The following is a 24,735-nucleotide window of genomic DNA, read 5'->3' as shown; positions in this document are numbered from 1 at the left end:
AGTAGAAGAGAAGAATTGAAGATAAGGACGAACGACTCCAGCCATCAAGGACAGGTCACTTGTCTTCAATTATTTTTCAGAATAAGTCAAGAATGGCAATTTAAGGCCAAGTCTCACCCTTGTTGAGACACAAGTTTTCTTTTACTCTTTCTTTCTCTTTCTCTTGTAAATTTTTTTGAAATTTTATGATATATCAATTATGTGTGAAGCAACTCTCTTGTTTTGAGCTTGCTACTATATTGTAAGTATTTTATAATGTTTGATTTCTGTAAATACTTTATCTGAATTCCTTGCATTATTAGATTGGCATAAAGAAAGATTAGCTACTTTATTGACTCTGCAGGATATACTCACTGTACAATCTTGGATTGAAGAACTCCAAAAATTAATAGTTTCAACAGAACAATCTCTGCAAGAGAAGATTATACGTTTGGCTCTTGATCAACGACCCCTTCCATAGTAATTACACAAACATGAGATCATAAGTGTAGTAATTTGTAATTATTATATTGTTCATATGAACAGTAATATTCCCGAGTTTGTGCTAATTAGGGATATAAATCATATATTTGAAAGTGAGACGTCACCCAAGTTGCGTTTTGGGTTTTGCCACTATTGAATTAAATTCCTGTACAGCATGTATCCCCTGTAAGTCATTGACAGACATGCTTATAAATATACGGTTAGTACACCTATTGTTATTAGAGTCATGCTTATTACTATTTATATTATTAGGATTATACCGAAACTTTTACTAAATCCTTTTTTTTATATAAACCCTAATCGTACTCATTCATGGTTCATCAAAGTTTGCCCCCAAACTTACCAACCTGGTATTCCCAACTTGTTTTTTGTTTGGTGGGATAAGTTTGGGCCTGATCCATCTATCTTACCCGAACCCATCCATATTCAATTTCATCTATGGGTTACTGCTTTTCAAGCTATGCCCGGTAATCAGAATCATTCTCTGTCCAAATCCTTTGCTATATTTATGATTTATTTCGGTCTCCCTTGGATTTGGAGATGAGATCTTGCTTGTGATTTTCAGAATACGCTTTCCCGCCAAAAAAACAATTTCTTTTTTAAATGGTGAAAGACCCTTGATGAATCTCAACCCGACCTGATTGAACAAATTAAACTTAATACTCAAGCTTGTACATATTTAATCCCCAAATCATCCATTCTGGAACATAGTGGTGGTAATCCTTTTATCCGTATCCAATCTGAATTAGAGAAATAATTTTCAAGAATTTCTAATAAAGATTTAGGCATGATTTTGTGGATGGTGGCTTTTCTGTAGTTAATGGGACTAGCTATCCGGTTGGGATCATCCAAAGTATGTTTGAACTCAACCGACGCTGTCTCAACAAGAATCTGTTCAAAGATATATCTGTATTGATCAAAATGCAGTGGAGAATGTTGAGTTGTAAGATACAGCCTTTTGATTTCCCATGGATCTGTCATCCATTGTTCATCTTCTGTATTAATATAGAGGACTGTTTCCTCAATTACTGTATTCTGTAAATATGGTTCTGGAGGTGTAAGGAGGACATCTCTAGCACTTTGGCTAGATTCCCCTTTTTTACTGAAAAGGGCAGCTGAGAGCCCTGGAAATTTTGTATGATATGGATTCTGTATATGGTAGGGATTAGATCCGCTTCCTCGACCCCTTCGGCCAGGGCCCTGGCCTCTACTGGACATTGGGACCCTGCAAATATTCACGAGTTAGAAAATCCGGTAAAGAATTATGTTCACCTTTGATATATTCAATATCAAAGTCAAATGCTGAAAGTAAACTTTGCCAAGCTGCAAAAATTTGTTTTTGAGCTAAATTCTGGACATCTTTTTTAAAGATTTTGTTTTGCTACAAAACAATCAACACGAATTAAAAAATGTTGATTTAATAAATTATCCTGGAATTTTGAAACACATTTTACAATGGCTAAACATTCCTGTTTGATTGTCGGGTAATTTAAAGCTGCTTGCTTCCACGTTCCTGAAGTAAAACGTAAGAGTTCTTTTTTTTTACTATTAGGATTGAATTGTTTGAGGATGCCACCATAACCTTGGTTAGAGGCATCTGTTTCAACAATCTTTTTCCATTCTAGATTTGGTAAGGCATGACAAGGGAGTGTTTTGACTCTTGTCTTAATTTTCCGAACAGTTTCTGTATGTTCTGGACCCCAAGGTGGAGGGTTTTTGCGAAGTCTGGTATACAGAATTGCAGCATCTGTGGCTAAATTAGGGTAGTAATCATGAATATAATTTAAACCACTAAGAAATCTCTGTAATTGAGTTTTATCTTTAATTTCATCAAAAAATTTTGATGTAAACTCCACACTTCTATTGATTGGAATTATAGTGCCATTATGAATGTTATGGCCTAAAAATCTAACTATAGTTTGAAAAAGTTTCATTTTTGGTGCAGAAATCACCAAACCATTTCTGATAATAACATGCTTAAAAATATTAAGATGTTTGATATGCTGGTCTATTGATGATGAAAAAATGAGAACGTCATCAATATAACAAATTGCAAATTCTGCATAAGGATTGAAAATATCATTCATAATATGCTGGAATTCAGATGGAGCATTTTTTAATCCAAATGGCATAACATTCCATTCATAATGCCCAAAAGGTACTGTAAAAGCAGTTTTATACCTGTCTTTTTCGGCAATTTGAACCTACCAATATCCTGATTTCATATCAAATTTTGAAAAGATGATAGCATTCTGTAAACGATCTAAAAGATCTTTCTTGTTTGGAATAGGATACCTTATCCATTTCAAGGCATCATTTAGAGGTTTGTAATTAGTGACCAATCTTGGTACACCTCTTTCAATTTCTGCATTTTTATTAACATAAAAGGTTGTACAACTCCAAGGAGAATAACTTGGTTGGATAAGCTTTTTCTGGAGAAGAATATTAATTTCTGTTTTGCAGAGTTCTAAATACTCTTTTTCCATTTGGCTTGGGCGTGATCTTGTAGGAATAGTGCGCTCATCAAATCCCGTATCATAGGGAAGAGAAACTATATGTTTCTTGCGTTCCCAAAAAGCATTAGGAACATCACTACAAATTTCTGTATGGAATTCTTGTTTAAGGGATTTAATTTTATTCTGTAAAGAAGATTGATGTAATCTTTGTTCTGTAGTTAGAAAATGTATTTTTTTTTGCAAGAAATTAATTTGTTTTTCTTCGAAATTGACTAGATCTTTGATTTGATCTAATTCTTTTGTATAAGGTTCTGTAATAAATTCAAAAATAATCTGTTCATTATTTAAAGTTGTATGAATGCCAATAGAATCAATTTTGGTAATTGGCATTTATAAACACAGGAATGGTGTTCCTAAGATAACTGCTTGAGACATATTTTTAATTAAAACAAATGAAGTTGGAAGACATAACCCTTGGTTACATATTAAAACTTCTGGAAGTTTGTACCTAATGTACAAAGAATTACCACTCGCACTGGTGAGTGATTTGGTAGTTTTCTGGAAATATTTAGTAGGAATTAATCCTTCCTGAATACAATTCATGTCAGCACCGCTGTCTACAAGAGCAACAACATCTTTTATGATAAAATAAGGTTTTATAATAAAAGTAATCCTGATATACCATTTCTGGAAAGTTACCTTGTTCATAAGGAGAAGATATTCAGGTTCATCTTTTTTAGTGCTGGATTCTGGTATTGTTATACCTTTATCTTTATTTTGCTGGTTAAGCTGAGTTCCGGCCTACATCCAAAGGCACTTTAGATGTTCTGATCTTAAGTTCAGGAAGTGTTGTAGCCTTGCTTTTATCAAGGTTTATAATAGCAGATATGTCTTTCCTCTCAGGTTCATTTGAAAGCTTTGGCTTTGATACTAATTCAGCACGTCGTGCACTGGAGCAACATAAGGGCTGCTAACTGTTTTAGGCTCAGATAGTCTTTGGATTCATGGGAACCTTTGGATCTGGAGTGACATCACTATTCTCTTTCCTTGGCTCTAGTAATGATGAAACTGATCTAGTCGACCTATTCCCTGGAAAGTGGCTTCCATTACTTGATTTGTTGCTTTTAGAGGCTTTATGAGATTCACTGGATCCAGTTGAAGCAGTTCTTATCTTAGATCTCTGTAGAGGAGATGATGATCCCGGCTCTGAATCACTGAACTTTGTTCCTTTGACAGAGCTTAGCGCAAGTTTTGTTGGCAATTGTTTTCGGGGTTTTCTGTGAGGATGCCAACTGAGCAGTCGAACTGCCTTTTGCTGTAATTCTCTTTTCCCTCTCCATCTTCAAAGCTTCCAATCGCTTGCGATCTTCCTCTTCCGGTAAAAGAAATAAATTGAAGATATAAGAAGTCCATTGGAATGCCAAACATGTTAAGCTGGAAAAGAAAATTGCACTGTAACTATAAGAACATGAAGCTAAAGCTAAAGGGCAGCCCAGTGACTGGGGCTCCTGCCACTGCGGGGTTTGCGAAGGGTTAAACAACCTTACCCCTGCATCTGGGGAGGCTGTTTCTCTTTTTCAAACCCATGATGTGATATCGCAAGTATCACAAGGAGTTTTGCTTCTAACCTTCTCACTGTGTTGTAGAGTGTTGAAGTATAATAAGCAATGTACCTTCTCTTTCTTCATTTTCTGGAGATCAGCTTTGAAAGCTCTTAGTTTTTCAGCAAGAGCTCATGTATCATCCAAAGGACTCATTTTTGAAGTTTTTCCCTTTTCTTATTGGTCCCACAGTCTTCTTATCTAAAGCATCTGGAGCAACTTTTGACTTCTGATCCTTGTCTGACTTCTTGGACCCTTGCTTGACATCTACTACAACTTCCTTATTTCTGTTATCCAGTGAAGCAGCATCTTCAACATGAGCCTGCATTTCATAGTCCAAAGCAAGGTCGTATCCATGACCTCGTTTTCTTTTTGAGGACAAAGAGTTCTTGTGCATCCTATCTGGAGCACTGACCTGAAAATCTCCAGCTTCCTTGTCAGTTTCAGAGTTAGAAGCTGATTAGGATTCATTGCCTGAAGAATTCTTCCCTCTTGAAGTGATGTAATTGATGTTCTGAATAACAACAATGCCTGATTTCTTTTTACCTAATCTTCCGGCCTTCTTTTATGGTCCCCAGCTTTGTGAAGCTTCGCTCCACAACTCCAAATCATCATGTGACCTTGTTTTGGTGGCATCCATCTCCCATGCTTCTGATTCAACATTGCTATCTCTACTATCCATGGTGTGTTTTTTCTGTCCTGCTCCATAACCAACATTGAATCGAGAATCCTCCATTGGTGGATAAGGTGGCTGATAAAATGGGCCATTTCCTAGATAACTCTGATAGTAGGGCATTCCTTGCACATGATATGGTTGGAAGACTGGCAGCGCACCAGATGAGGATTGTACAGGCCAGGGAGGAAACATAGGATCGGAAACGGACCTTGAAAATATACTTGTTGGCCTACTGGAACTTGGTGATCCATGGGACACGTTTCTTTTGGGCACAAGTGTATACAGTTAACTAGAAAAAAGCAAGTGAAAATTATTTTAAAATTTCAAAATGCAAAAAGTGAAAGAAGAAAATAAAGACCTCATAGATAAGAATAAGAAGAAGAAGAAGAAGAAGAAGAGAGAAAAAGTACTGGAGTTATCTTTGGCCCTTGATATTTATCATTCTAGGAGATAAATCAATTAAAAAGGTTTTATGCCCTTTTAACACGTCCAAGTATTAATTTTTTTAATATCAACATTGATAACTATATTTGCTGTTTGTAAATGCTTTTTTTTTTTTTTGGGTGAATTTTTTTGTAAATGCTTAATTTTACTTTTAAAGCATTTCCTTCCATCTTAAGATCCTGGATAGTTATTGGTTTTTCTTCAGTTGTATTCTGAATTCTTTTATAAACTTCTTTCATACTGTAATGTTTAGGAAGAAGACCGATTTCTTCCTTCTTCTGTTGTTGATAACGGAGTTCTAGATATTTTAATTTCATTTGTGGATTAGTTATTTGGTCAGCAATGTTTAACATATTTTGCTCACTTTTTGTAAGGACATTGATACTAGGGCTTCTAATATCAAGTCCATTCATTTCAACTATTGTTTGCCTATAGTTAGCTTCTTCTGAAATTTTATTAATATTATGTTTGCAGGAACAAATTTCTGGAGAGGAGTTAGATTCTGAGTCAGAGCTGGAAGAATATAATGCAGCAAGTTCATTATTTGAACTTGAGCTTATGTTGAAATCTTCAGAAAGCATTTGAAGGATTTGTTGTTGAATTTCATCGTCCAAAGCTCGTTCATTTAATTTTTGTTGAATTTTAACTTTCCAACGATTAGCATAATGTCCTGTTTGGCCACATTTAAAACATTTAACTGTGGACTTATCTTTCTTTTTGTAAGAAGTTTTCTGTTTGCCTTTAGATTTAGGAGGCTGTGGTTGCTGGACAATTTGTTTAGATGGTTTGTATTTTCTGGATTTCTTGGAATAAAACTTTGAAGATTTTCCATATTAATGTTTTTTATTTTAATGTTTGGATAGATACTGGATTTTAGTGTCATAGGCAAATTGTTCACAAAATTCACCTAATTCATTATGACTTTGTTTTTTTCACTTGATTCTGTAATTTAAGATCATTACATAAAGCAAGACCTTTTTCTGTGACCAATCTTATGAGTTGGCCATAGGTATATTCTGAATAGGTAATAGACATTTTGCTATGTTTATCTCGTAATTTTATTTTCTAATTCTCTCAACAAAGAGAGTTGGAAGGCCATCGATAAATTTGGCTTTCCAATGATCACAATTAGCGTTTGAACGTCTAACAACCCTCATCATGAAGACATCTTTATACCATCAAAAATGGGATAAAGAAGGGCATCTAAGATTCTGTAAAAGTTCTCTACTTCTATCTTCAATACCATCAGTAGAAGCACCAACAAAGTGATGTAAAATGGTATTGATAAGAGTGTAAACTGCATCTTGTTCTGTTTGAACATTTCCTATAATGGGTTCTGTAACCCTTTTATATGCACTTAAAATTTCAGTCTGTTGGGTTTTAGTGATGATATTATCCCACCATCCTTTAAGGATTCCTGTAAAACAGTTGACCAAAAATCTGGCAATTTCATGGTCATCGTTATCATTCTGTTTGCAAATTGTTGAATACATAATCATTTGATGCAACAATTCAAATATCTGGTATTCAGAAAGACCATTTATATTCCATTCATAAATGGTTTTTCCATGATAAGATTTTTGTGTCTGGAGGAAATCTTCTTCATAAAGAATATCCATTAGAGTAGGTTTGGGATAATAATACCTACTGGGTGTTGTTTTACTGGAGTTCCCATAATGCATTTTATTGATGGAAACTGAATGATTATCTTGAAAATTGCTTTCAATTTCTATAATTTGAGAAAGAGTAAGATTTTGGTCTTCTCTATTATTCTGGAGATTTTGTCTGGATAACATATTAATTTGAGACGTTGAGGATTCTCCTATTTTAAGATTTTGTATTCTATTGATAAGAGTATCCATAAATTCTGTATCTTGTTTGGATGATTTAAGTTTGAATTTTGTCACATCCAAAGGTGGTTTTATAGTTACTGGAATTAAGTTCTCTGATTTTGGCTGGATAATATAATTATCTTTGATTTGCATAACAGCTTCTTCTAATCTAATTAATTGTTTTCCTGTTGTTTGGCAAAAAAGATTCGTATAATTGTGCTGTATGATAAAGGGTATAATATCTTTAACCTGTAATTGTTCCCTTAATGCAAGACGTTCTGGAGTTTCAACAAATGCTGTAATAACTAGTGGTTTATTTGAACTTATAATTCCACTAGGCTTGAGTTCCAATGATTGGGGAGGTGGATGGACATAAGTAATACTTTGGCCATCTGTTGTTACCCAAGTTTTCTATATATTTTCAAGAACATTAATTTGTGATTCTGGAACCATTATGTTTTCCTTATACCATAAAGGAAAAGATTGAAGTTTCTGGTGTTGCTCTAGATGAGCATAATACTGTATTTTAAGCTGTTGTAACTATAATTCACTATGGTTTTCAAAATACCATTTTCTAAATTCTTATTATTTTTCCTGTAAAAAATCCTAGTTTAGGATTTTACGATTTTCACTTCCTGGTGTAAAATCCATTAAATTTCAAAATTCGTATCGCTCGTTGTAGGACTATAAGGCCTTCTGGATTCATAAACACCATGTGGTATTTGATTTTCTGAAAATTGGATTCCCTGAAGTACTGGATCTGTAGTATTGTCAGGGTTAGTATCAGTATGTGGTCTGGAAGGCATTCCTTGTAAAACCGACTCTACGGGTTCAGGGGGCAGACTGTCTGGAAGACTCCAGTAGATGTACCCTATAAGATGGAGCAGTTCTATAACTAGTACTCTACATGCTTCTGGACAATGGCCGATGTGGCCTATTGAAAGTGAGGTATGACATCATCCAATGATTGTCTGACAATAGGTCTGGCTGGAACATCATTGGGAATATGCCATCTTTCTGGAAAAGTAATATTCTGCCAAGGTATCATTTTTGGCACAGCTACTTGACTACTGAAAAGATTAGTGTCTATTAAGACTGTGTGTCCTAATTCACTCTATTTTTATATGTAAGGGTTTAAAGTTGTTAAAACCTTTAAATAAATTCTGGAGATAACTGTAAATGGTGGTGATCCTGGAAGATACGTATATCCATGGGATAACACTCTAAGTTCTAAAACTTTTGATAGATTAGCATTAGTGAGTGCTATGCTTAAGTTTGGATATATATTAAAATATACTGGACCGTAGGAGAGACTGGTTTCAATGGCTCCCATAAGAGATGCTCTCCAATCAAGCATCTACCATCCCGAAAGGTACACTGGATACTAGTATTTTGCCCAAGAAGGGTGAAAGGTTTAAAAGCTATCTGAACAAGTCCTATATGGACATACTTGTATTTTTGTAAAAATAGGTATAAATTCTGTATGTGTAAGAGATACATTATCTCATCATCATTCTGTATAGAAGCTTCATGTTCAAATGTTTTAATTATTTTTTTTCTGGAAAAGTCAAATATTCCTATCTTATAGATAGTATCAGGTTTGACTCTAGGGATAGTCCATTTATCTAGGGCTTCCTTTACATCGTGGTAGGCTACTAGCTCTTTGGCTTCTGATGTAGAAGCTACTGTATTGAATACTGTATTTGCTACTTTTGAATGTACAGTACTCATCTGGTTGTACTGGGATCATATATGTATAATTTAAAAGAAATATAATATAATATGAACAACAATAAACATGGCTCTGATACCAATTGAGGTGCTTGACACAGGGTTAAAGCTAAGCACGTCTGTCAACGACTTATGAGGACACAACCTGACCGCAATCACTGCTAACGGTTTACCTCTACGCGACTTGGGTGATGTCCCACTCAACCTAACACTGATCTACCCTCGACTAAGCAAAAATCCAAGAATATTACTATTCATATTATTGTTATATCAAAATCTAAATTATGCCATATATGGTCTCATGAATTTACTGTAAAGAGGGCGTTGACCGATTGGCTGTAGCCAACAGGCAGATTTGCTCCTGTATTTCTTTTTCTGTATGTTCTATCAAAATGATAAAATTCTGTAAATGGATTAACCGTACAGTCTGTAATCGGCGATTATCAACTGCTAACCAATAATTATAATGAGATTTATAAAATTCTAATAAAGCATTTAATTCAACAAGTCTATCAACAGGCATACATTAATGTAAGTAAGAAGTAAGAAATACTTACAATCAGAGCTTAATATTACATTGCATATGAGGAGAGAGAGAGAGAGAGAGAGAGAGAGAGAGAGAGAGTACACACTGGAGAAGAAGAGAGTTCACATATATAAAACTGAAAACTAAAATTGTTTGTTCATGCCTTCAACAAGAGTGAGACATCCCTTGTATAGAAAGATTAAAAAGATAAGATAAGGCTGAGGAGGATAGGTGGCGTGTCCTAAATGGGTGGAGTTGATCGTCCTAATCCTCTTCTGATAGTGCCCCTTATCTTCTTTGTCCTGTAATGGATAGCTAAATGGACAGCTATGTGATTGATACTGGATGGCCGACAAAGCTTTTTCCTTTTGCCGAAAGTAAATATTCTGTATTTGTCGCCTTCTGTCGACACTACTGTAAGGTGGATTAAAGTGGATGAAGTGGAGGACAGAGAATCATTCTTATTTTCCTTTTCCTTTCCTGTCTTTATCCTGGCTGATTTTTTCTGAAATGAGACTGGTCAATGAGTCCCAAAAATCTCCAAAGTTAGGATCATTGTTGGTTTGATCTTGGGATTGAATGATGAATTTATAATTGACATTGATGACGATGATGGCAAGAACCTGCAGGTAATCTACGGAGGACATGCCTAAACTTTGCTCAAAGCTCTTGTGTGCGTACGTTTGTCACCTTATATGTTTTCCTTCTAGTATTGGTTATGAGTTCTCTTGTTGGGTTGTCGTTAGTTTCTTTTACTCCTCTTTTGGTAACCTAGAATACGTGTCTCAGAAATTCTAATTGGCAAGGTAGAATTTATGATTTTATATTAAATAATTGAAAAATTAACATAAGACATGAGAGCACCGCCATATAGTGCATCAAGAACACCAAATATCAATTGTCAATGGTATATTTGTTGTGTTCTATAAATGGAAGATTGTTTGGTAAAGTGCATCTGAGTTATTTATATTTTTATATTTGTTCTGTTCTATATATGGAAGATTGTTTGCCAAAGTGTATCTGAGTTTTTTTTTTTTTTTTTTTTAAAGTTTGTAGTAGATTATTTGGTATAATTTTTAGTTATAATTTATTAAGTAAAATTAATTTAAATAAATTAAAAAAATTAATTTACAAAAATCAGTTAAAGAGAGCTGTTAATTTCTACTTTTAAATTATTAATTTTAAGGAGGAAGATTCCCAAATTTTGGATTTGATGTCACTATTTGGGCTCGTGGGACTCACACGAGCCCCCGTTTCAATGATCTAACTGTAACTTGTTCAAAAATTATTAGACATTTTGCGTATTTCATTCATACAAAAGTAAATCGATTCGATAACTATAACTTGTTCAATTTATCTCATTTTTAACTAAAACAATTTATGATTTATTTTTAAAAACATAAAAAATTTTTTGTCAAAAATACGATAAATTGAACAAGTTATAGTTATCGGATCGGCCTAATTATTTGTGTGATTCAACAAAATGAACAATTTAGATTATCAAAACGAGATACGTGATGAGTTTCACAAGCCCAAATAACACTCTCTAATTCAAAATCCAAACAAGAGGAGATTCCTCCTAATTTTAAATAAAAAATAAAATGCACCAAATCTAAAAAAGCTTTCAAACAAGCCTTCTATTTTTTTTTTTCAAATGTATATTAATCGCAACCCATGTCAACTTTATGCAAAAAAAAAAAATCAGCAGGCTTTACATTCTATTCTAAAACTAGGAGACACAGAAATGGAGAGAAATGGCTGATGATTTCCAGCAACATCACATCAAATGTTTCATAAAAATATTGCACAAATAAATTTAGTAATTTACATTAATAATATTTTAATATTTAATAAAATTAACAGAAATTAACTAATAATAATTACACATCAACTTGTAAAAGATAAATAAATATTCCATGTGTATAACATTACTCAACAATAATTAATAATATTCCTTTCATTCCAAAATTTTAGTCTCTTTTGAGAATTTAATTTTTTTAATAGTACAATTATTATATTTAAAATATATTAACTTTTCAAAATTATCTTTTAATAGTACCATTATTATATTTCCAAAATATTAAAATTAATGAATTTAAAGAAAATGACAAAATAAGAAATTCAAGTTATTTTAGTCTTTAATTTTTTAAAATAAACTAATATTTTGAGATGATAAAAACTAAAATAAAAGACTGCAAATAAAATTTTCTAAAAAGAAAATTCTAAAAACTGAAACCAAATAAAATGATTTTTTCATAAAATTCGTCATGAATTACACGTGAACGTATTACTTTAAGCCCCACCCTCTCACTCTCTCTCTCTATGCAAGCTTTCAAATAAATCTTCCTTTTTAAAAAAAATATATATTAATCGCAACCCATGTTGACTTTATGCAAAAAAATTGACAGGCTTTACATTCTATTCTAAAACTAGGAGACACAGAAATTGAGAGAAATGACCGATGATTTCCAGCGGGATCACATCAAATGTTACCTATTCATAAAAATATTGCACAAATAAATTTAGTAATTTACATTAATAATATTTTAATATATAATAAAATTAACAAAAATTAGCAAATAATAATTACACATCAACTTGTAAAAGATAAATCAATATTTGTGTATGACATTACTCAACAATAATTAATAATATTCCTTTCATTCCAAAATTTTAGTATCTTTTGAGAATTTAATTTTTTTTATTGGTACAATTATTACATTTTAAAAATATAACCTTTTCAAAATTATCTTTTAATAATACCATTTTTATATTTCCAAAATATTAATATAAATGAATTTAAAGAAAATGACAAAATAAGAGATTCAAGTTATTTTAGTCTTTAATTTTTTAAAACATACTAATATTTTGAGATGATAAAAAATAAAATAAAAGACTACTAATAAAATTTTCTTAAAAGAAAATTTAAAAACTGTAACCAAATAAGAAGATTTTTTCTTAAAATTCTTCGTGAATTACAAGTGAATGTATTACTTTACGCCCCACCCTCTCTCTTTCTCTCTCTCTCTCTCTCTCTCTATGCAAGCTTTCATACAAATCTTCTCTTTTTTTTCTCTTTTTATTTCTAAATATATATATTAATCGCAACCCATGTCAACTTTATGCAACAAAATCGGAAGGCTTTACATTCTATTCTAAAACTAGGAGACACCGAAATGGAGTGAAATGGCCAATGATTTCCCACAGGATCACATCAAATGTTACCTATTTATAAAAATATTGCAAAAATAAATTTAGTAATTTACATTAACAATATTTTAATATTTAATAAATTAAAGAAAATTAACTAATAATAATTACACATCAACTTGTAAAGATAAATAAATATTCCATGTGTATAACATTACTCAACAATAATTTATAATATTCCTTTCATTCCAAAATTTTATTCTCTTTTGAGAATTTAATTTTTTTTTATTCGTACAATTATTACATTTAAAAAATATTAACTTTTCAAAATTATCTTTTAATAGTACCATTATTATATTTCCAAAATATTAATATTAATGAATTTAAAGAAAATGGCAAAATCAGAAATTCAAGTTATTTTAGTCTTTAATTTTTTAAAACATACTAATATTTTGAGATGGCCAATTGAGGTGCTTGACACAGGGTTAAAGCAAATGTAACGCCCTAAAAAATACACATAGAAACCCACATTATTGACATGCATAGACATAAGAGAAATAAACATCTTTCTATTCATCAGAGTATTCATTACAAAAGTATTACATGTTGACAACAAAAGTAAATGCCCTACGGGCTTACAACTTTCCAAGCGAACACTTGGTTGCAAAAAGAGAGTACTAACTCAAATACATTTAAGCCTTTGGCTTGAGTTTACATGTAATACATCAAAAGATAACAAAATAATCAAAAAGAGTCTTCAACTCCCAGAACCTCCCAAGCTATGATCTTAGAGGTGGCATATCACCTGGACCTAAAAATGATGTCCCATAAAGGGTGAGCCACAACTCAGTAGAGATATACTAAACCAACTATAAGCAATGACTAAAATAATAGCATGTGATACATGGTCAACACTTATAACAAATTTATATCACATTACAGTTCCATGACAATCATGTCCATGTTACGTTTCACTTTCCTTTACTTATCAATTCGTTTCATAAACGTGGCTCAGAACCTGGACAAATAATTTAAATGAGATTACATCTCATATCAATAGTACCTCCATTTCAATTTGGATAACAACTCATATTAATCACTTCATACTTCACAATAGATACACGTAATTGTTGTACCAATCTCAAATAAAACACTTCTATACTTCATATATGATATACAAATTTGCTATATCAATACTTCATTAGATACACTTATTTGCTGTATCAATGGAGTACATCCCTTATCTCCTCCCAAATAATGCCCGGTTTAGGAGTCCATCCCCTATCTTCCCTTAAACCGTGGAGTACATCCCCTATCTCCTCCCACACAACACAATGTATATAAACACATATCATATACAAGATTAATCAATACATAAATTTGATGTATTATTCCAACCGCATATTCGATGGCATATTCAATTGATTAGTTTTAGTTCGCCTAATCATTATGCATTGTGTACAACAATCAAAACTATCCTTCACCGATAGTCCAAAGCAGTTATTTCTAAACAGAAAATAAATGCATCAAACGGACATAATATCAACATTTTCATAGGTGAGTGATAAATTAATCCAACTACACCATATGATCCCATAATCTCCCAATTTCAATATTCTCAACTCGATTTCTCATTTCCCAAAATTAATTATATAAATTAATTTATCATAATAATTAGGGCATTTTCCCATATTCCATATATCAACCCTAAGGTTTGATTTCACCAATGCAACAACATTAATTCCATTTTTCAACAACTCACATTCACATAGGTTTTAATATTTGAAAACCCCTCTTTTGTTAATTACATAACAAACCCTAACTTTTCCTAAATTACCCAACAACCCCAACATATCAAAATGCCAAAATTTAAAGACAAAGCTCATAAGATGGAGTAGGATATCCCTACCTCGAAATGAAGAGCTCAAACGGAGAGGATGACCAAAAACTAAAGTGCTCCAAATCCTTAAATTTTCAGATTAAAAGGAAGCTCTTGCGACCCTCTATCTTTCTTACAAGGCACATAGGGAAGAAACACTCAAGAGCTAGATCAATCTCTAGAGAGAAGGGGTTTGGAGAGAGAGAGAGAGAGAGAGCTCGGATCTAGGGTTTTGAAATCAAAAGAGATGAAAAAGTGAAGTGTTTACTCGCTGCTCTCTACTGATATAACACAGGCTCGCTCGAGCGTAGAAAGTCTCGCTCGAGCCAACAATTCGAAGTTTCAGATCTACAACCCAGAAGCACGCTCGAGCGACAGAATTCTCGCTCGAGCAAAGAAACTCAAAACATACACCTCGCTCGCTAGAGCGAAGGACTTCTCGCTCGAGCCACCAGATACAAAACTCAACTCTCGCTCGAGCTAACAAACCCTGGCTTGAGCGAAGGATCTAAAACAAAAATCTCACTCGAGCGACAAAGTCCTCGCTCGAGCGAAGACACCAAAATCTGGGCAGCAACCATTTGCTCCCATTCACACCCAACCTGTAACAAACCTGCCCAACACATCCTATAACTCAAATACAAAGAATTAAAGGATGACAACAAGATATAACCACAACCAATAGTATGGAACCTAAGTCCGGAACACAGTACATAAAGGGGTAAAACCCGGGGTCGCTATAGCAAAGCACGTCTGTCAACGACTTACGAGGACACAACCTAACCGCAATCACTGCTAACGGTTTACCTCTACGTGACTTAGGTGACGTCCCACTCAACCTAACACTGTTCTACCCTCGACTAAGCACAAATCCAGGAATATTACTATTCATATTATTGTTATATTAAATCTAAATTATGCCATATCTGGTCTCATGAATTTAGTGTAAAGAGGGCGTTGGCCGATTGGCCGCAGCTAGCAGGTAGATTTGCTCCTGTATTTCTTTTTCTGTACGTTCTATCAAAATGATAAAATTCTGTAAATGGATTGACCTTACAGTCTGTAATCGATGATTATCAACTACCAACCAATAATTATAATGAGATTTATGAAATTCTAATAAAGCATTTAATTCTACAAGTCTATCAACAGGCATACATTAATGTAAGTAAGAAGTAAGAAATACTTACAATCAGAGCTTAATATTATATTGCATATGACGACCGGGTCTTTATTTCTTTCTTTTCCTTTCCTCCTCACTTCGACCTCTTTGACTCTCGTTGAGTTTGAAACGTTCGGGTTGTGTTCGATGTTGAGTAACGTCTTTTCTGGAGGGGTGCATGGTCCGGTCCAAAGTGCCGAGGAGCGAAGCGGAGAATTCTGGGCTACTGGCACCAGGGCCGCACGTGCGGGGCCCTAGGCTGCACATGTGTGATGGGTGCCACACGTGCGGGGGTGAGGCCGTACGTGCGGTAGGGAAGGAGTTGGGAGAGTTGCACACTGCCTAAAAGGCAGGTGCGGGCTGAGGTGCGGCAGGGCCACCGCACGTGCGAGGGTGAGGGCCGCACGTATAGGAAGGGCGCTCCGCACGTGCGGGGTTGGGCGCCACACGTGCGGCAATCTGAGCAGTTCGGGGCTCTGTTTTTCTTTCTCGCTTAGGGCTGAATGTATCTCATTTCTTTCATACGCCTCTCACTCTAAAAACACTTTTACTCCCCCTTCTCTCTAGAAAATCTCACCAAAGCCCTAGAACACCTTGATCCTTGTAAATTTTGGGTCTAGATCATCAACATTTCTCACCAATATTGAAGACATTAGTTGGGGTTCCTCTTGGGGTTGTGGAACATTGAAGAATCCTCCATCTAAAATGTAACGCCCTCAAAATATTACATAAAACCCATCATTTTAAACATGCAATGACATAAGAGAAATCAACACCTTTCTATGCATCAGAGTAGTTCTTACAACAGTATTACATGTTAACAACAAAAGTAAATGTCCTACGGACTTACAGCTTTCCAAGTCAACACTTGGTTACAAAAGAAGAGTACTAACTCTATACAAGATAAGCCCCTGGCTTGATATACATGTAATATAAACAAAATAATCAAAAAGAGTCTTCAACTCCCATAACCATCCAAGCTATGTCCTTGGAGGTGACATGCTACCTGTACCTGAAAATAAAGTCCCATGTAGGGTGAGCCAATGCCCAGTAGAGATATGTTAAACACAATATGAGCAATAACTAAAACATCAGCAATTGATAAATGTTTGACTCCCATAAATCAATTCATAAACCATTTCCATTACATGACCACTGTGTCCATGTTTCATTACATTCTCCATTTCTTATCAAATTCACAATTCACAACTACTGCTCAAAACCTGGCCAACAATTTACATGAGATAGTGACTCATATTAAACATTTCCACATTTCACAATAGATAAGCATACCAGCTATATCAACACTTCGATAGATAAGCATATAAGCTATATCAACATTTCAACAGATAAGCATATGAGCTATATCAACACTTCCATAGATAAGCATATGAGCTATATCATCACATTAACTGATAAGCATATGAGCTGTATCAACGGAGTCCATCCCCTATCTCCTCCCGAACAACATCCGGTTTAGAGGTCCACCCCCTATCTTCCCCTAAACCGTGGAGTACATCCCCTATCTTCTCTCACACAACACCTTGTATATACACACAGGTCATATACATAATCAATCAATACATGAATTCAATGTATTCTTTCAACCGTCATACTCTATGACACATTCAATTGATTAGTTTTAGTTTGCCTAATCATCATGCATTGTCTACAACAATCAAGACTACCCTCCACCGACAGCCCAAAGCAATTATTTCTAAATAGAAAAATAAATGCATCAACAGGTATAACCAATATATTCAATAGTGAGCGATTAATAAATCCAACTCCACTAATCCATCTCATAATGAGTTAATTTCATTATATTCAACTCAATTCCTTATTTTCTCAACAAATGTCATTAATTACACTAATGACCCAAAAATATCCAAACATGGCATTTTTTCCCTTATTCTCAATATTGACTCCAAGAGTCCACATATTACCGACAACATCAAAGTACTCATTTTGAAACCCAAATACATAATTATGGACCAAAATAATCATAACCCTGTTTTCAAAATTACCCATTTGAAACCCTAGTTTCCACAACCCAAAACCATTTATACAAAAACTCAATATCTAGGTCAAAACCCATAAGAGTGAGTAGGAATCCCTACTTCAGATTCGGAGCTTTAAAGGGGAGAAGAGACCAAAACCAAAGTGCTCCAAACTCCAAACTTTTCAGATCAAAACGAAGCCCTCGACAATCAACACAACTTTTACAAAGGCCGAAGGAAAGGGAAGCACTCTAACTAGATCAAACCCTAGAGAGAAGGGAGTTTCTAGAGAGAGAGGCTCTCAAAATCGATTTTGGAAAAGTAAGAGAGAGAGAGTGAATGTAAAAAGTGATTCAAAAATGCCTAACTGCCTTCTGATATACGACATTTTCGCTCGAGCGGAGAACAGGACGCTCGAGCGTCAAGAACAAAAAACATGGTCCGCTCGAGCGCAAGAAGGCCCGCTCGAGCGCCAAGACACAAAGATAAAGCATATCCGCTCGAGCGTGAAAAATCAGTCCGCTCGAGCGTGAAAAACCAGTCTGCTCGAGCGTGAATTATCCCCTCCCAGAACTTACACCCAAAAAGTACTACCCGCTCGAGCGTGACCCGCTCGAGCGTAGGAAATTCGCTCGAGCGTAGAAATCACACCTGCAGAAGTTTTGCAGGGACACGAAATACTGGGGGTGTGCAATATCCGCTCGAGCGCTAGACGACCCGCTCGAGCGGAACGACCAAAAAAACCTGACAACAAGATTTTAGACCAAGGCTCAGCCCACCTGCTCGAAACATGCCCAACACATCCTAAAACTCAAAAAAGAATTTAAGGACGATAACAAGGTAGATACAACCATCAACTCCATGGAACTAAAGTCTGGAATACAACAAATACAGCAAGGGAATACCGGGATCGCTATATAAAAGTTAGGGTTTCCATCTCTTTCATCATCAAACTTTGAGGTAGAGAAATTTCCTTGAGTTATATACATATTTATGTTTGATTTGGTTGATTTTAAGGGTTTCGTTAATGATATTGGAAGTTTGGTCTTGTCTCATAAATACTAGGGTTTTAAGGGTGGGTTTGATCTCTCTCTCTTTCTAAAACCATTCTCTTGAGAATTTTAACTCACATAATAAAAGAGGTGATGCCATGCAAGAAAATATTTTCAAAAGATGGAGATGTTTGTTTTGCTTTTGACATAAAAACCCTAGAAACTTTGGGGATTTTGAAAGATGTGAACATGCTTAGAAGTATCTTGTTGTTTTGTATTAAGAATGTGAACTTTCATTACATGTTTAGCAAAATGGAAATTTACATGATGTATGAGAAATGAAATGTGATTTTAACATGATTGTTAAACATTTGAAATTGTGTTGTTGTGAAATAGCTAATGGTTGTGTATCTTGGTTAGTGGGAATTGTAAACATTGGAGTTGATGGGTGAAAGACATCACATGTAGTCTTGAAGAGACTAACTTGTTGTGAATTGAGCATGATGAGAGATGGTTAGTGCCATAGATTGATGGCATGGTTATATTATGAGGTAATACGGAGAAGAAGAAATGAAAATGTGGCTAATTGATATTGTTGTAGAGATAGCTAAAAATGGAGTAATGCTATGAAGTATGGAAAAACCCTTGCATTGCATATTCATTAAATTATCATTATTTTTGCATTATGAATTTCAATTGAAGATATTTATTTCATGAAAGAAGATAACGTTGTGGCAAGAACTATGGAAATGTGTATGGGGTAAATATGGTGGTAAATTGGGTTGGGGGGTGTAGATGAATTTGATAAGTTGGCCTGAGTGTCCATGGTGAAAGACCAGAAAACCGTGCGGATATGTGTCGAGCCTTCCAATTAATACCGGTAAAAATGACAGTTTTGATAGTACTCGTAGAGTCTACTTGGAGACACCAACCTTGGGATTACCAGTGTTGTATTTACCGCCCCTTGTTGTTTTAAAATTTGAAGTTTTGAGAATTGATAAGATTGCAAAAATGTTAATGAAAGCATGGTGATTTTCAAGGAAGGCATGATATGAGATTATTTTGAAGAAGCATTGCATCGCATTCGCATTTTCATTTGATGGTGGACATCATATAGAATGGTGATTTTCAAGAAAGGCATGATATGATATTATTTTGAAGAAGCATTGCATCGCATTCGCATTTTCATTTGATGGTGGACATCATATATAAATGTCTATACTTTGTCAGGGATTTCTCTACTGGGCTTTATGCTCACCCCTATGAGATTTTGGTGCAGGTAAAGATGTGGTGATCCCACTGAACTGAAGGCGTGGATATTTTTGTGAAGAGTAAATAACTCTCCTATTTTGTTGTAATTTTTTTGTAAACTCAAGGGCTAGCGTGTATGGGTCCGAGAGACCACTTTTGTGTTGCCGGGCCAATGCCTTCGAAGATGTAAGCCCTTAAGGGCATTTTATTATTTTTGAGACTAGATGCTTTACATGCTATAGATTTATGTATTCCTTTGTTTCGTTGAATGTATACCACATGTGGAACTTTTGTATTAAACACATTTATTAAATATGTGAAGATGGAAGTATTATTGTTATTGTTTAGCGAATGCTCATTAGTGTGGGTAGTTCATGTTGAATAAATTTCAGGGCGTTACATTGCATATGAGGAGAGAGAGAGAGAGAGAGAGAGAGAGAGTACACACAAGAGGAGGAGAGAGTTCACACATATAAAACTGAAAACTAAAATTGTTCGATCGTGCCTTCAACAAGAGTGAGGCATCCTTTTTATAGAAAAATTAAAAAGATAAGATAAGGCTGAGGAGGACAAGTGGCGTGTCCTAAATGGGTGGAGTCGATCGTCCTAATCCTCTTCTGATAGTGCACCTTATCTTCTTTGTCCTGTAATGGACAGCTGTATGGACAGCTGTGTGATTGATACTGGATGGCCGACAAAGCTTTTTCCTTTTGCTGAAAGTAAATATTCTATGTTTGTCGCCTTCTGCCAACACTGCTGTAAAGTAGATTAAAGTGGATGAAGTGGAGGACAAAGAATCATTCTTCTTTTCCTTTTCCTTTCCTGTCTTTATCCTGGCTGATTTTTTCTGAAATGAGAATGGTCAATGAGTCCCAAAAATCTCCAAAGTTAGGATCATTGTCGGTTGGATCTTGGGATTCGCCTGCAAGCACTGCGAATTCATTTTCATCTAGCTCAGGGTCTAGATGCTATTCTAGACCTTGGCTACTAGTGCCTGACTGCATGCTGACATCATCTCTGGATAAGGATTGCAGGAATTGCTCCTTCATAAAATCCATGCTTTTTACAATTAATTCCTATTCAGATAATCCTGGATATTTTTGTCTTAATTCATTTTGAATTTGGACAAAAGGATTGATTGCTGGAGTGGCTGGGAGCAACTTTGGAGTAGACTCCTAGTAGGCTTGTGTATGAGCCTTGATCTTCTGTAATATTTACTGTTGCTGTTTAGGGGTATCAAGCCCTTTTGTCCACCATTTTGTAAAGAAAACCATTTTTAAACGGGAATTTTATTCTGGCAATCGCATTGGAAATCCCACTTCCATATCCATGGAATTCCAAAACGAATAACAAAATGGACTGTAGATTTGGACATAGAAATATCCTTGTATACTGGAAGATGGCTGTAAGCAACCTGCCATTCATTAAAGGCCTGTCGAATGGGTTATGGAAAAGCATATAGTTGGATGCCAAACTTATCCCACCAAACGAGAAACCAGTTTGGGAGATCATTTTTAAGAACATCTGGAAGAACACGAAGAAACCAAGAATGGCTTCGTGGGGGATTCTGGTAATAGAATGCTTGAGTGAAAGCATCTATATAATCCCAGTAGCTGTAATGAGACTCCTTATTACGAATCTCAAGAGTCCTGGTAACATGGGGATGCATACCCCAAAGTTGATTGAGGAAACCACTGATACTTTAACGCTTTATTTTGAAGTTAAATAAAAATGGAAGTTGAATAAAATTAAAAATGGAAGTTGAATAACAATGCAAGTTGAATAAAATTAAAAATGGAAGTTGAATAAAAACGCAAATCGATTCAAGAAATCACTGATATTTTAACGCCCACTATACCTTAATGGGTGTTGAATAAAAATAAAAATGAAAGTTGAATAAAAAAGGAAGTTGAATAAAATTAAAAAAGGAAGTTGTATAAAATTAAAAATGGAAGCTGTAAAGTAGATTAAAGTGGATGAAGTGGAGGACAAAGAATCAATCTTCTTTTCCTTTTCCTTTCCTGTCTTTATCCTGGCTGATTTTTTCTGAAATGAGAATGGTCAATGAGTCCCAAAAATCTCCAAAGTTAGGATCATTGTCGGTTGGATCTTCGGATTTGCCTGCAAGCACTGCAAATTCATTTTCATCTAGCTCAGGGTCTAGATGCTATTCTGGACCTTGGCTACTAGTGCCTAACTACATGCTGACATCATCTCTGGATAAGGATTGCAGGAATTGCTCCTTCATAAAATTCATGCTTTTTACAATTAATTCCTATTCAGATAATCCTGGATATTTTTGTCTTAATTCATTTTGAATTTGGACAAAAGGATTGATTGCTGGAGTGGCTGGGAGCAACTTTGGAGCAGACTCCTAGTAGGCTTGTGTATGAGCCTTGATCTTCTGTAATATTTACTGTTGCTGTTTAGGGGTATCAAGCCCTTTTGTCCACCATTTTGTAAAGAAAACCATTTTTAAACGGGAATTTTATTCTGGCAATCGCATTGGAAATCCCACTTCCATATCCATGGAATTCCAAAACGAATAACAAAATGGACTGTAGATTTGGACATAGAAATATCCTTGTATACTGGAAGATGGATGTAAGCAACCTGCCATTCATTAAAGGCCTGTCGAATGGGTTATGGAAAAGCATATAGTTGGATGCCAAACTTATCCCACCAAACGAGAAACCAGTTTGGGAGATCATTTTTAAGAACATCTGGAAGAACACGAAGAAACCAAGAATGGCTTCGTGGGGGATTCTGGTAATAGAATGCTTGAGTGAAAGCATCTATATAATCCCAGTAGCTGTAACGAGACTCCTTATTACGAATCTCAAGAGTCCTGGTAACATGGGGATGCATACCCCAAAGTTGATTGAGGAAACCACTGATACTTTAACGCTTTATTTTGAAGTTAAATAAAAATGGAAGTTGAATAAAATTAAAAATGGAAGTTGAATAACAATGCAAGTTGAATAAAATTAAAAATGGAAGTTGAATAAAAACGCAAATCGATTCAAGAAATCACTGATATTTTAACGCCCACTATACCTTAATGGGTGTTGAATAAAAATAAAAATGAAAGTTGAATAAAAAAGGAAGTTGAATAAAATTAAAAAAGGAAGTTGTATAAAATTAAAAATGGAAGCTGTAAAGTAGATTAAAGTGGATGAAGTGTAGGACAAAGAATCAATCTTCTTTTCCTTTTCCTTTCCTGTCTTTATCCTGGCTGATTTTTTCTGAAATGAGAATGGTCAATGAGTCCCAAAAATCTCCAAAGTTAGGATCATTGTCGGTTGGATCTTCGGATTTGCCTGCAAGCACTGCGAATTCATTTTCATCTAGCTCAGGGTCTAGATGCTATTCTGGACCTTGGCTACTAGTGCCTAACTACATGCTGACATCATCTCTGGATAAGGATTGCAGGAATTGCTCCTTCATAAAATCCATGCTTTTTACAATTAATTCCTATTCAGATAATCCTGGATATTTTTGTCTTAATTCATTTTGAATTTGGACAAAAGGATTGATTACTGGAGTGGCTGGGAGCAACTTTGGAGCAGACTCCTAGTAGGCTTGTGTATGAGCCTTGATCTTCTGTAATATTTACTATTGCTGTTTAGGGGTATCAAGCCCTTTCGTCCACCATTTTGTAAAGAAAACTATTTTTAAACGGGAACTTTATTCTGGAAATCGCATTGGAAATCCCACTTCCATATCCATGGAATTCCAAAACGAATAACAAAATGGACTGTAGATTTGGACATAGAAATATCCTTGTATACTGGAAGATGGCTGTAAGCAACCTGCCATTCATTAAAGGCCTGTCGAATGGGTTCTGGAAAAGCATATAGTTGGGTGCCACACTTATCCCACCAAACGAGAAACCAGTTTGGGAGATCATTTTTAAGAACATCTGGAAGTACACGAAGAAACCAAGAATGGCTTCGTGGGGGATTCTGGTAATAGAATGCTTGAGTGAAAGCATCTATATAATCCCAGTAGCTGTAACGAGACTCCTTATTACGAATCTCAAGAGTCCTGGTAACATGGGGATGCATACCCCAAAGTTGATTAAGGAAACCACTGATACTTTAATGCTTTATTTTGAAGTTAAATAAAAATGGAAGTTGAATAAAATTAAAAATGGAAGTTGAATAACAATGCAAGTTGAATAAAATTAAAAATGGAAGTTGAATAAAAACGCAAATCGATTCAAGAAATCACTGATATTTTAACGCCCACTATACCTTAATGGGTGTTGAATAAAAATAAAAATGAAAGTTGAATAAAAAAGAAAGTTGAATAAAATTAAAAAAGGAAGTTGTATAAAATTAAAAATGGAAGCTGTAAAGTAGATTAAAGTGGATGAAGTGGAGGACAAAGAATCAATCTTCTTTTCCTTTTCCTTTCCTGTCTTTATCCTGGCTGATTTTTTCTGAAATGAGAATGGTCAATGAGTCCCAAAAATCTCCAAAGTTAGGATCATTGTCGGTTGAATCTTGGGATTCGCCTGCAAGCACTGCGAATTCATTTTCATCTAGCT

General features: G+C 34.8%; 1 pseudogene; it reads right to left on the bottom strand.

Annotated features, from left to right (window-relative positions):
• Positions 1 to 1,146: 1,146 nt before the first annotated feature.
• Positions 1,147 to 5,467, bottom strand: LOC145819083 (uncharacterized; annotated as a pseudogene).
• Between the last annotated feature and the right edge of the window lie 19,268 nt (positions 5,468 to 24,735).

Source organism: Camellia sinensis, chromosome 2, assembly GCF_055761805.1.
Source record: "Camellia sinensis isolate YWXY chromosome 2, ASM5576180v1, whole genome shotgun sequence".
Lineage (NCBI taxonomy): Eukaryota > Viridiplantae > Streptophyta > Magnoliopsida > Ericales > Theaceae > Camellia > Camellia sinensis.
Note: the sequence above shows the minus strand (reverse complement) of the source record. Positions and strands in the feature narration are given on the sequence as shown.